We start from the raw sequence: 14121 nt of genomic DNA on the forward strand, positions 1-14121 counted from the left end.
AAGGTCACCCTATCGATTGCAGCAGTGAAAGGAGAGACATCAAATACTTGGCCATGAAAGGCTGAAAAGAAGTAAATTCAGCATGAGATATTGAAACCCAAGCCTCTTTCATATGTGGCAGAGCCTCTGACATAGCAGGTTTACTGTTCAAGCTGAGATATGTTGCCTTGCCAACATATATTCTGAGTTACCCAAGCAGATTTAATGTTTTTGCAGTGGTGACTTCTCCCTTTTATTTTTTTTTTGGGGGGGACGCTTTTCTTTTTCTTTTCCAAAAAGAAAAAAATTGTTGCAGAAGATTTCAAACCTACCTAGGAAATGACCTTAATCAATTTAGTTCCACCGATGAGTATGAAAACTCAGATCTTTCTTTTTGCTCTCTCTGAACATTGTCTTGCTTGCATTGAGTGGGGTGACCGAGTCACAGCTTGAGAGAAAAGTGTGTTTTGTTTGTTGTTTTGTTGTGAGGTTTTTTTTTTATCCATCCAAGTGGCAGCTCTGTTTTGTCCAAAAGGATTGACGTGACTGACAAGTGTTTTGAATTTCTAAGCTCTGAGGTCTCCAAATGCATGAAAAGCGAATGACACACACATAAAAATGTAAATCTTTGGAAAACAAGCACCAACTACACACAAAAAACATAACAATTCTGCAAAAGGGTGACAGACGCTGCATTCATTCTAGGGGTTTTTTTCCCCCCTCCCTTTTTCTTTTTAATAAGCCAGTGTTTCTGGGCCACCTACAGGCACATTGGAGTCTCCTGCAGTGGGGAATCGCTGCACAATAAGGCAAAGCCATGGCTGTGCATCAGGGTGGGTCTTTCTGCAGCTCCCATCATCACCAGCTCCCCAGGATCTGTTCCCATCAGCTCCGTGTCCATCGGGGTCACTCCCTGGATCTTGATCCAATGGGCACATGACACCCCAATGTCCTCATTATTTGGGGCTTGGGCTCTGGGAGTCCCAGGGGCAGGACTGTGCCTCCCACTCTGTGCATCCCTGAGAGTGTTGTCCAAACCCTCCTGGAGCTCTGGCAGCCTTGGGGCCCTGCGCATTCCCTGGGGAGCCTGGGCAGTGTCCAGCACCCTCTGGGAGAAGAAGCTGTTCCAAATATCCAGCCTGACCCTCCTCAGATTCAGCTCCATGGCGTTCCCTCCTGTCACTGGCCACCACAGAGTGACCAGAAGGTGTGAGAGGGAAGGAGAGGCACATCTCTGGTCTCCCAAGCAGCAAGCTGTCTTCTCCCTTCTTCCGGGTATCCCATCACAACCTTGTTGTCACTCACTGTCCTGGGCAAAGACTGTTCAGCTCAGGATTATTGTCCTGGTTTAGGGCAAATTTGGGAGGAAACATACAGCATAAACAGAACAGACAATTGGGGATACAAGAAGCAAAAAGTCACCCCAGGACAGTCATCCATGACAGCCATATGGAGTTACTCTAGAGAGTATTTTAATAATTTTTGCCTCCTGGTAACAAATCTGAGACCAGACCACCTGAATGCAGGATGTGACTCCACAGAGCAGTCCAGGAGCCCTCTGTGGCATGGCCCTGCTGTCTCCTGACTCTCTTTTCCCTTGTGGCAGGATCCAAGATGTGGGAATGCTGCACTGTGTGGAGGAGGCTGAGCCCTTGATGACACAATCTGGAGCTCTTGTCCCCAGCTCAGCCACCCTGTTCCAGGGCTGGCTGGATTCTCGAGGTCGTGCCTTTGGTGGGTGGCAGTTTTCTAAAGAGGAGTGGTGGTGGGGGGAGAGGTTTTCTTCCTATTTCCCGTCCTGTCTGGCCTGGTGAATGCCCCGTTTTGGTTGAGGGGTTTGAGAGAGCGAGGGAAGCAGTCACTTGGAAAGGCCGATCCGGCAGCTTCCCCTCAGTTCAGCCCCAGTGCTTCCTCATGGCTGCTCTATGGGAAGTTGGCTGGCAGAGGAGAATCCATACCTTCCCTTTGCACCCCATCCATAAAACACCAGAGTGTTTTAGATTCCTGCTTCCAGGAGAGAATAGCCCTCATTGTACTCCTGGAGAATAAAACAGGAGAGGGAGAGGGAGACTCTTTCCCGTGCACGCTCCGGCTCCCTTGGCTGAGAGGCAGCTTTGCTCACCCACGTTTGATTTTTGGCATTATTCGAGGCTTTTTAAACCTTGCCTGAGTTCTGTCTGTCTGTGGAGCAAATGCCAGGCATTCTTTGCCCAATCTAATTACGGGATGAGAGTGATGGAGCCTGGGAGATCCCTGGGACAGGATGGAAAGTGGATTTTTCCATCAGCAGCCCTGGTAGTTTGCTGTCTTCCCTGGGCAACATCTCAGCTCTTTTGCACCTGGTGATCTCTTGGGCCTGCTTCTGCCAAAGCTACTTCAGGATGAAAGCCTGGATTTCAGGTTGGAAACTCCCAGACAGGTGAACACCCTGTGTGTCTGAGAGGGGTGACTGCTTAGCTCAGCCCCTGGAAGTCTGGATACAAACCTGAAGTGCATTAAACCTTCTCCAAGAGCAGGGAGTGGGGGATGTTCACACTTTGAAAAGCTTTCTGAGCTTTCCAGTGTCTGCTGCTTCCAGTCAGGCTGGAATCCAAAAGTGCAAAGGCCCATGAAAGTGATTAATAAGGAACAAAAACCAGACCCTGAGACAGGTTCAGCTCCACGACAGCTCTGAAATCATGGGCTTGCAGCACGATTTTCCTCAGGTAGGTTTGCTCTTGCAGAGCTGGAAATCCATTTTTCACTCTGCATTTGCTTCCAGGTGCTGTTTGTATAAGAGTTAAGAATGTCTCCAGGTGTAAAATTTCCAGTGTCTGCTGGCATCTGTGTCTTACACTCCTTTATGTGTCCGGAAAGTCTGGTCCAGGCAGTTTGGGGAAGTGAAGGGGATTTACTTGCAGGGTGGGTAAGTGCTCCTGTACACATGGCCATCTCCTTGAGCTGCCCATAGATCTGGTGATAATCACTTTTCCCTGAAGCCAGTGAGAAATTCCCAGACACCCCTCAGCCTGGATTTCATCCTAGGAAGTTTCTTGATTCCCCTTTGCTCTGAGAGACCACAGCTTGTTGATTGTTGGGAAGGAGAGGCTGTTTCCCATTTGTGCCAAGGAATGTCTATGCAGGAAAAGATGCCTTTGGAGGTGGCACAACCCCAAAGAGAAACTATTGTCACACAGATTGTGAAAGGAAGCAATGTACAGAACCAGAAATATCACTTGGGATCTCGCAAATCCCTTCTCCTTTCCTTGGTTAAGTGACCAACCCTTTCCACTTTCCAAGCAGTTGGAATACATCCACGTCATTGGGGAGCTCAAGCTGTCTCAGCTTGCAGGGTGATGGAAAAGGGAACTTTAAATGAACTTCAGGTTTGTGTTACACATGTTGCACATGCTGTACCTTCCTGCAGGGAGTCGTCCTGAGCTGATTTAATCACCTTTCCCCTTCCACTGACAGCTGGAGTTGTGCATTAGAGGGAGATTATAAAGGAGAATAGTTCAAAACAAGGCTCTGAGGTAACCCATCAACCATTCCTCGTATGGGAGGGATGGAGACAACTGCTGGGGGAAGAGCAAAGCTGTTTGACTGTTTCCAGGACCTGTGGTTCACAGCTAAGGAAGGTATTTTTCCCCTTTGCTGCTCTAAGATATAAATTAAGCTGCTCTCTTAACCAGAAACACATTCAGTTCTGATTTTGAGTCAGCTGAGGTGTTGTTCGAGCTTTATCATAGTATGCAGCTTCTCTGGGTGCTCCTGTTGTTCATTTGCAAGGAATGAAGGTGAGAGCTTGGATCTGGGAGAGCCAAGAAGCCCACATTGAAGTGGAAGTTTGTTTTTAGCAGCAGCATCTGCTCAATAGCCAGCACTGCATTCATCGGGATAGATAAAACTGATAAGGTGTTTTTCTGGATTGACTTCATGTTCTCTGCCTCCTGTGCTCTTCTTGCCCTCCTCCTGCAAACCTGAGGCTGGGAGAGCTCATTTGCCTCCTCCTCCAGGGCCTTATCTCTGCCTTACAGCCAGGAGCAGAGCCCTGTCCTATCTGCTGCTGCAGGCTCTGCACGAGCTGGCTCCTGGAATCCAGCAGGGCTGGAAGGAGCACCAGGCCCTCTGCTCATCTTTTCCAGGTCCTTTCCTGCTGAGGGGTGTTTCTCTGGGGCCCTTGATGCACATGACCAGGGGTGATGCTTTGTAAAAGCCATTTGGTAGCTGGTAAGGGCCTCAGGCCTCCCTGGTGCACCGGTGGTCCCGCTGCCAGCAGCGTGGGTTTGTGAGAAGCAGTATCTCCTGTTAGATTATCCAATAGATTTGGGAAAAACCAAAGGCCACTCCTCAGGCTAAAAGCAGGTCTGTTTCCCCCAGTTGTTGTGCAGTTGTGTCTGTGCTGATTTTCCCAGTGGTGTCTGTGCCTCATGTCCTGATAAAAGCCATGTGCTCCCCAGCGTTCCCAGAGGGATGTACCTGCTTTGGCAGCAAGCCGGGAGCTGCTGGAGTCCAATTCCCACTCCCTCTGTCTGGAAGCCCCTTGGTAGGTGATCCCAGCCCAGGTGAGGGCTTCCCATCCCTATCCAGCTGTTCACAAAGATGTGGAGGTCTCCTCTCTTGGCTGTCACCCCTGGAAGTGCCTTTTCCTTGTGGCTCCTGAGGGAGAGGTTGCCCACAGCCCCTTCCAATCCATGTTTGACAGACTGAACCAGCTTCTTGTGAAACCCCTCCAAGAGAATTGAAGTCTCTTTTGGTTTACAGTGAAATCCACTGATTTTTATTCCTCCCCCACCAGCAGCCAGTTGTTTCTGTTCAAGACTAATGCAGGTTAGTAATATGTCACGGAATAAAGTTATGGCTTTTTCTCCAGTGCCAGACACTCGGAAGCATCTGGTGAGATAGAGAAGTACCCAGCATGGATAAATCATGCTTAAAAGGCTTGCAAATTTTAACTGCTTGTTCAACTGCTTTATTTTTTCTTGTGTGTATGCTACCTTGGGGGCATCTCCCCAGCTGGCTGGCAGTGAAAACCTAGCCCAGAGGATGCTGTGCTGGAAAGGCAAGAAAGTAGTGGGAATGTTCTGAATTCAGTTTTATACCTCATTTACTAGGAATTGCCCTTAAAAGCTGATTCTTCAGGAAAAAAATAGGTTTCCTTTACTCACTTGGCAAAGGAAATATTTTGTGCAGGGTTCTTGTCAGAGCATCTGTTCCCTTTGTTTAAAACCCAGCTTTTTGAACTGTGCTTTGTAAAAGTTTAGTGTAGCCTATTTCTGATCTAGTAATTCCCTGCTCCTTCTAAAAATAGCATAGGATGTCCTCTCAGCTCCAAATACCTTTGCCTGTTGGGACTGGAGTTTTCCAGCTGAGGTGTCGGCCTTGGACCAATTTCTTCTGGAGAAACACCAGCTCAGAGTGGAACAGCTACTCCTGAGCATAAAATTGTAGCAACCAAAAAATTTTCCAGGCTGAAGCAAGCCTGGCTCTTGTGGAAAAGGCAAAGGGGAAAGAAGAGAGGCTGCACTAGAGCCTTCCAGTTAATTCTCTGTATATGCCTCTACCTGGAGACATTTGATCTTTCCTCTGAGCTGTCCTTAGTTTGTGCAAGCCTGAGGGTTTTGGCCACAGAGAGATGGGTAGCCTGTCCTTGGGGGAACTTTATCTCCATTTGGTGGCTTCCAGTGGGATGAAAAGGGGCACTGAGCTGGCTGGGAACATGAGGAGTTTGCAGTTCATTTATCAAATTTAAGACCATTTTTAATATAGTTTCTTTTCTTTTTAAAGACAGACCATATCCCATACTGAAAGAAGTGATATGGTTTCCAGAACATGTTAAAATCTGGATGAATTAATCACACTGGGATGTCCTTGGGGCACACCTAAAATCATCATCAAGTTTTGTCTCCAGTTCCACGAGAAGGATCTTGAGGGGCTGGAGCGTGTCCAGGGAAGGGAACAGACCTGGGGAAGGGGCTGGAGCCCCAGGAGAGGCTGAGGGAGCTGGGAAAGGGTTCAGCCTGGAGAAAAGGAGGCTCAGGGGGACCTTGTGGCTCTGCACAACTCCTGACAGGAGGGGACAGCCAGGGGGGCCGGGCTCTGCTCCCAGGAACAGGGACAGGAGGAGAGGGAACGGCCTCAGGCTGGGCCAGGGGAGGCTCAGATGGGCATCAGGAGGAATTTCTTCATGGAAAGGGTGCTCAGGAATTGGAACTGCCCAGGGAGATTTGGAGTCTCCATCCCTGGAGGTGGCCAGGGAACAACTGGCCTCAGTGCTCTGGGCTGGGTGGCAGCCAAAGGTTGGACTCGATGATCTTGGAGGTCTTTTCCAACCTAAATGATCCTGTGATCATGAAACCACCAGGACGTGGAGTTGCCCATTAGAAGGGCAGAGCTGACTTCATTCAGGACCCCCAGGGGACAGCTGGTGTGGCTGCTGGGGAAGGGGCATCCCAGTTCTGGAGGTGATGGGCACCTTGGACTTTTGGGCCACCTCCAGCCCAAAAATGTGCCTGCAGAATGTGCCAAGGGGGCAGTGGCTGTGGGGATATTCTGCTGAGGAGCCTGTCACCCTGTCACATTGCAAATGGGTGCCAGCAGGATTTGTGTGCTGTTCCCCAGCCTCTGGTAGCAGTGACACGGGGCACAAACAGCCTGGGGTTCAGGGAGCTGCCTGGCTGCTCTCCCAGAAAGGAATCTGTGGTGGTTTTCTCTTCAGGGTAGCTCTGAAAGTGAAGATATTCAAAGCTAAACAAAAAATTATTATGTTTGCATGAGCTAAAGCCCCGGCCCGTTGTTTTTCAGCTGAAATCTCCCACCAGGTTTTCTGCCCACACCTGATAAGACAGGAGGGTGTGAGTGGGGTATTATGGATAATTTCTGGATGCATCATATCCCAGAGATTTACTCCGGGGAGCGATGCAAGGGGACATCTCCCCTGGAACACCCTTTATGTTCCATTCATGAGCGATTTGCTGCGAACAAATGAGGACGGGTGTGATCTGCATGAGAAAAGCCGGGATCAGAGAGGGCCGGCGGCTCCAGCTGCAGGATCCCACTCCATTCCCTGCCTGCTGCGGGGTGGCTGGGTGGCCTCGGGAAGGCCACCGTGGTGGCAGCCCAGCTTCCAGGGAGAGCAGCACAGGCAGCTGAGAGGCTCCCAGAGCAGCTTGGGCAGCTGAGGGCAGAAAACTCACTGGATTAACTCACCCAGCAAGCCCTGCTCAGCAAAATCTCAGCTGATTCTGCAGGGCTTGGCCTCAGCGTTAGTGTTTGGGGGCAAACAAGGGCCAAAGCCTGTGTGAGGCATTGTTGTCACTCATCATGCACAGCAAAAATGAGCTTCTGCAGTGCTGCCCTTCCAGGGACAGAGGCAGGGGTCGTGTTTGGGCGATGCAGGGAGTGTGAGGACCAGGACAAACTTCCTGAGGATTTAGGCAAAGCTGTAAAAAGGCAAAGAAAATTCCTGTCGAGTGAGAGGTGGTTTTGACTGCTGCCTTTCAGAGGGGATGGCCAGAGGTTGGGGGGTCTGGCCACTCTTCCCAGTTTTGCTGTTTTATCCCTTCCCATCCCAGCACTGACCAAGAGAGTTTGGTCCAGCTGCCGTTGCCTCTGGCAACCTGTTGCCCTTGGCAACTCTCCTGCCCCGATGCTTGTGCCCTTTTAACCAGTGTGGAAGGAAGGGCTTCTGCTGGGCTTACTTCTCTTGGAGCTGACTTTTCCCTCCTCTCTCAATGGGTCCATCCCCTGCTTCTTTTCAATCCAGCTGGAAATCTTTAGGTGCAAGGGCATTGCTCAGCAGAGTATTTAGCCCAAGCAGATTAGGGAAAGGCAGGAAGGGCTTCTGATTGTGCTCTATCTCTAGCATAGGTGTTAAAGATGTATTTGTGAGCCAGTCAGAGAAGAATGCTGAGGAAATCCTGTTTGGGTTAATCTTGTTTAATTTTATAATAAAAACCAGATGGCTGGCCATCTGCTGCTTCTTGCAATCAAATATCTCACAATTAACAGTAATTTACTTGCCCTGAGACTTCCATGATCTTCATGTGCTTTTTTTTCCCTCCAACCTGAGCCTGTGTGGTCCCTTCCCAGAGGAAGGCTGAACGTGAGCCTGCCTGTGGAAAGCTGTGATGGAGGGGCTCCCGAGAGGCATCTACTTTCCTCCTGGATTTGCCCCCCTCAAAACAGAGGTTAGGCAGCACATCTTGTGATTTTCTGACCCTGTAGGGCCCATGTTGAGGATAAGCAAAGTGAAGGACAGTGTAAACCTGTGGATGGGTCGTTGCAAGGTGTGTAAGTCAGCACTTAAGGGGAATATACAAATTAAATCTACATTTTTCATCAGGCTGTGGGGTTTCTTCAGAGCTCAAAATGGTTATACCTAAAGTGGCTTTGCTCCAGCATTTGAAGTTGCTGGATGTGATTAAATGAGATGCAGGCCATCCTCGGCACCAGGAGAGCTTTCAGAGGGAATTAGCCACAAAATGGGACGCAGAATAAAATCCATGGAGCAAATAGAGAATCAGAGAATCACAGGATGGTTCGGGTTGGAAGGGACCTTAGAGATCATCTTGTCCCACCCCCTGCCATGGGCAGGGACACCTTCCATGATCCCAGGTTGCTCCAAGCCTTGTCCAACTCAGCCTTGAACACTTCCAGGAGTCCAGGGGAAATCACAGCTTCTCTGGGCACCCTGTGCCAGGGCCTCAGCACCTTCACAAAGAACATTTTTAATGCTAATTTTCTGTGCAGTCTTTCCTCCAGGAGTTTGAGAGACCCCCAGGATTCGTTACTCCCAGAGCTGACATTGGCCTCTTCAGGAACCTCAAGTCTCTTGAATATTCCCTTCCCCAAGCACCTCTGTAGCTGAGCAGCATCAATACTGAACGGGGATAAATGAATTCCAGATGAGAGCTCTGCATGTAGGTAGGAGCTCTCCAGGCATTCCTGATTGTGATTGCTGCCTGTTCGCTATCCCAATATTTTTTTTGTTAGCAGATTAAGAAAAAAGAAATGAGCTTTTCCCTTCCTTCCCCTCCACCAAGTCAGCTTGGTGTGCACTCAGGGAATCAGGCCATACAGCTAAAGGACACATTCAGATACTGGGGTACCTCAGTGCTGCTATGCTCCACCTCCAAGCTGTTTATTTAAATACAGGGGAGCCTCCTGAAGGGCTCATTTCACCAGGGTTCCCAGAGGGGCTGTCAGGGCAGCAGTGGGGTTGATAGAGCCAGCAGGGATAGGGTTTCACACTGCCCCAGCTGCCAAACGATCCCATCTCAGCCCAGGAGTGGATCTGACATGAGCACCTCGCCTTCCAGAGCAGAGAGGGGCAGCTGGGTAAACAGAGTGATTGGTGCAATGGCACCAGCACTCAGGTCACTTAAATGATTATTATTATTATTATTGATGGGGTTTGTTAGAGCACAGGGAAGATGCTGCATGTGATGATCCAGGAACTGTGTACACAGAATCATGCATGAACATTTCTAGGCAAGTGCTGCTCAGCTCACAGTGTACTTTGGACCTGTTTCTCCCTTTTCTTTCTCCCTTTTTCCAGGTGGGACCAGGGCAGACTTTGATGCTGCTTTCCCCTCACCTAATGCAGTTTTTCGGGGTTTTTTTTTACAGTGTCTTTTTCTGAAGAAGGAGAAGAATGGATGGGGCTTGGAGCAACCTGGAAGGTATCCTTGCCCAGGACAGTGGATTGGAATGAAGTTTTTAAGGTCCCTTCCAACCCAAACAATGCTGTGATTCTGTGATTCTGTGATCCTGTGACGGCGGGTAACTCCACAGGGTTTTCCTGAGGGATATGCTGCTTGGGATGTCACTAAGGATGTAATTACAAACTTTGCTCCAAACTCTGCTCCAAATCCAGTTTTCCTACCCACCCAGTGATTTATGTGGAGCAGATGGAGGCTGTGGGGCTCTCCAGGTGGGATTGCTCCCACGTGAACTTCCCCCATCCTTGTTCCTGCATCTGACACCCACCACAGGTGATGTTTGGTGTGTGTTCTGCCCTAGGGTGTGTGGAACACGAGGCTTGCTCAGTCCTGCTCTTCTCCCTGCCACTTGGACACCTGAAATGATTGACCCTGCAGGTTTCACCACCCCATTCCTGCCTCTCCCCAGGCTGGAGGAAGCTTGGATGCCCAGCGTACCTCTGGCACTGCTTTGAAGGGTCTGTGCTACCCCTGCTAGGCAGGGGAAAGCCAAGAGGCACTGGGGACAAATAAATGCTGCTGAATCAGCCATGCCAGGAAGTGAACCTTGTTCTCGAGGAGAGCTGGATCTTGCCAGCACAATAGCTGGATTACAAAGCCATTTCCTCCAATTACCTTCTCTGTCAAACCTCTGCATGGTCTGGCACTGGGAGAGCTCAGATTCAAATTCATTGTGAATCGGGGCGACGACACCAGAGATTTCTAAATTAATATCCTGCCAAGAGGAATTGAGCTTGTTTTTTCCAATCTTGTCAGTTCTGATTCCTTTGCTTGTCAGGGAAGACTTAGGCCTGCCATCTGTTTCCAAGGGCACGGGGTAGGGGAGCTGTGGGTTGCTCAGCCCGGTGTGGTGAGTTTGCACTGCAGCAGCAGCTGCAGGGAGCTTTGGGGGAAAACAGGGGAAAAATAAAGCAAAAAGGCTTAGTGGGCCATTCCTGGCACCTGGCAAAGAGCAGAGGGGGAGACCAGAGGCACAGGGTGCTGGTGAGAAGGAAAAAGAGGGCATGACCTCTTCCTTGGAACAGTGGGAATGTGCACAGCAGAGTGGACTGGGATGAATTACTGCCCTCTTCACGTCTGCCCAGTAGAGAGTCGTCAGCCATTCTGGATGCATTAACCATGGTCTGTTTGCTGCACAGGCTGGATTAAACATATTCAACTGAATGCCAAAGGACTCCTCTGCACTGCAAAACGCATGGACCTTAACATTTCCAGGAAAGGAGCAGCTCCTATGGTGCTGAGCTGGGCTGTTACCCTAAATGGGTTTGTAAGTTGGGATGGCCTTGGGAAGGAGATCTCCACAGCTGATGATGGGAATTCTGTGGGAAGGTAGGACGTGGAGGAGTAGGGGAAATTGGGATGGTCTGCATATCCTTGTCCTGTTGCAGACAGACTGAAGAAAGAGGGGGATGCAGGGTGCAGGGCAGGGCTGTGCAGCAGCAGGGAACAGCTCGGTGCCTCCTTCTGTAGGAGCAGATTTGGGGCGATGCTTTGTGTCCCTCCTTTTGGCTCGCAGTGGGTGGAGGAGTCTGGTGGGGCTGCCCAGAGCTGAGCCCCCACAGCTGGTGCCACTGGGGCTGCACAGCTCCTTTGTCACATCAAAGGCTGTCCCTGGGCACCCGGCCAGGGCGTCACCCCTCTGCAGAGTCCCTGCCAGCCCTGGGTGCCAGCATTCCCTTAGGAAGGGACACCTGCTTCCCGCGGGTGTCCCTGCCACCAGCTGCAGCTGCCAGCCTGGGGACTGTCCCCGTGCCTGGGCCGTGTCCCTTCCCTCCAAGCCGTGCAAAGGGTCCCGGGACAGGCAGCACTGTCAGGGCCAGCTGGGAAGGGGGAGGCTGCTGCTGTGCTAGCAGGAATTTGGAGAGGTTTTCAGACCTCTTCCCCGTGAGCTGTTTGTAAAAATCATCTGCCTGGCCCGGGCACCGAGCTGGGATCTATGGGGAGCGTGGTGGAGCTGGAAAGACACGGCCATGGATGATATCCTTCTCCCTCAATATTATCAGCCTGTGGCTGGCTGTGCTGCTCAGCCCCTCACAGAAAGCTGGGAAGACGAGCAGCTCTCGGGGTGCCCCAGCAGCTGGGGAGGTGTTGGTACTCAGTGGCCACCCCGTTTTTATCACCCCCTGCACGCCCAGCAGCCACTCCTTATCTCTGTTCCCAGTGCTGGAATGGTCCCTGCTAGGGGCTGGAGCTGGAGGAAGCCGTCATTGTCACCCCTGGCCGCTGTGCCCACCCTGCAGTGCCTGGCTGCGTGCTGGGGACACGGTGGGTGCTGCTCCTGGGAAGGCTCCCTCAGCCGGGGCTTTGTAAATCCGAGCAGATGTGGTTTAGAAAACTTCAGCTCCGAGGCACGCTCACTCTTCAGACGGCTTCCGAGGAAATTTGCACTTCAGTGGCTGCGCGGAAAAATGGTGTTTTCAAAGTGAGAATGAAATGGAAACCAGCCTTCCCCCTCCCTCCCCCAGGGAAGCAGCGTTGGCAAAGTGGGGCCTCTGTTTGGAGATATTTGAAGCACACAGACATCCTTCTTTCTGCTTCTTCCGCTTTGCTGTTCTTTTCTTTGCTTCTATTTCTGTATTTTCTTTATGTCTTGAGTCCATTCCCAGGCAGCTCCCAGCTCCCCTTGTCACCTGTAGGGTGTAGGGTGTCAGAGGGCTGCTGGAGGGTTGTCTAGTGTGTTAAATCCTGTTATTTTCCATTTTCTTGGGGGTAAAATGTGCTCACAACTGAAACTCTCTATAGAAACTTTCTGGTTTTTCCATAAATCGGGCTTTATAATTTATGCCTGCTTCCCTGAGGCTGTGCCTGTGAGCCTTGGGTCCTGCCTTGCATGGGAAGGAAAGGGGATGGCTCCCCAGGAGCTGCTGGCTTACCTATGAACAGGGAGCCTGCTTGCACTGGCAGCTCTATAAAATCCTCAAAATCCTCACATCCTGCTGCATATCCTTTCCTGTCTGGCTGAGGAGATGATGAGGGCTCCTTTTGGCAAGTGGCAGTGGATTCAGTTTGACAGAGGGCAGGGTTAGATGGAGTATTGGGAAGAATGAGGGAAAATTTGGGAAAAATGAGGCAGTGGTTGCCAGAGAAACTGAGGTTGCCTTATCCCTGGAAGTGTCCAAGGCCAGCCTGGACAGGGCTTGGAGCAGCCTGGGATAGCAGAAGGTGTCCCTGCCTGTGGCAGGGGGTGGAACTGGATAATTCCAAGGTCCCTTCCAACCCAAACCATTCCATGATGCTGCGTGCAGCATCCCCATGCCCACACAGCGGATTTAAGGGAAAGAGGCTGTGCTGTGTGAACCTGTGCGTGTACGAGCTCGGACACGGTGTCCTGAGCACAGAGACCTTGGAATGGGGGATGCAGAGGGATCCCCCAGCACTGGAATAGGCGGAGAGGAGCAGAGGCCGTGCCGAATGCTGGCTGCACATTCCAGATCCTGTGTCCCAGGGCTGAGCCCTCAGGGATGGTGTGAGGTGTCCGTGCTGTGTGCGAGGAGCTGCTCACGGCCCTCGGCCCAGCCAGACTCTCCTTTCAGCGCAGGGAGAGGGAGCAGATGTCTCATTCTGGCGGCGCACAATGCGGCCCTCCCGGCGCGGCGATCCATCAGGGCCCTGGGCACGGCCCCGCAGAAAAGCCCCTGACACGTTCTTACAGCAGGGCCAGGTTCTCACCACTTGTGCACATTGGTGCCCCTTGACAAATAGCTCTTGGCTCTGGTTTTGTTCAGAGTCACGCCGGTGTCAAGCACGGGGCTCCCATTCAAGTGCCCACCAACAGTGGCCCACAACTCGCCATTTCCTCCCCTTTTCTTGCTTTGTTTCCCTGTGACAGTCACTCGAGGATTTTTTTTTTTTTTTAAATCTCATTGGGTATTTTTAAAGACAATTTTCAAGGAGCAGAGCAGCGCCTCTGTAATACGGGCTATAAAATGCCCTGGGAGTACGTGAGGTGAGGAATTCCTGTTTGCATGGTTGTGTTGCTGACACGACGTTTAATTGCTTTTCTTTTTTTCCTTTTTTAAAGGCAACTTTTCCAACAAGTTGATTTATGGAGTTGGCTGGCAAAGCCTTGAATGCATTGAGAAATACGACTCCTACAGCGGGCCAGAGCATCATTAATGAGTGGTCCCTCTTTAAACTGGGAGCTGTGCTGGTGAAACCCATGGAATCCAGTCATGCATCCCCAGGTGCACAGTGCCACTGGGAGGTTCTGTGGAGAGCTTCTAGTTATTAAAATTTGGGTTTATAACTGAGGAGTCCTTTGTATCCCCTGAGCTTTGTGCTGTGCCTCTCCAGCTGCAGTCCCCCTCTGACTTCAGCGAGTTTGTTGTCTGCTCAGAGAGCGTTTTCCACCACTTGGGCCTGGAAGGGAAGAGGATTTATGGAATGGGGAGCGTGAGGCACCAGCTCAGCACATACCAGAGTGAGTGTGTAAGCGCTCCCA

This window comes from Prinia subflava, chromosome 6 (assembly GCF_021018805.1).
Source record: "Prinia subflava isolate CZ2003 ecotype Zambia chromosome 6, Cam_Psub_1.2, whole genome shotgun sequence".
Taxonomy (NCBI): domain Eukaryota; kingdom Metazoa; phylum Chordata; class Aves; order Passeriformes; family Cisticolidae; genus Prinia; species Prinia subflava.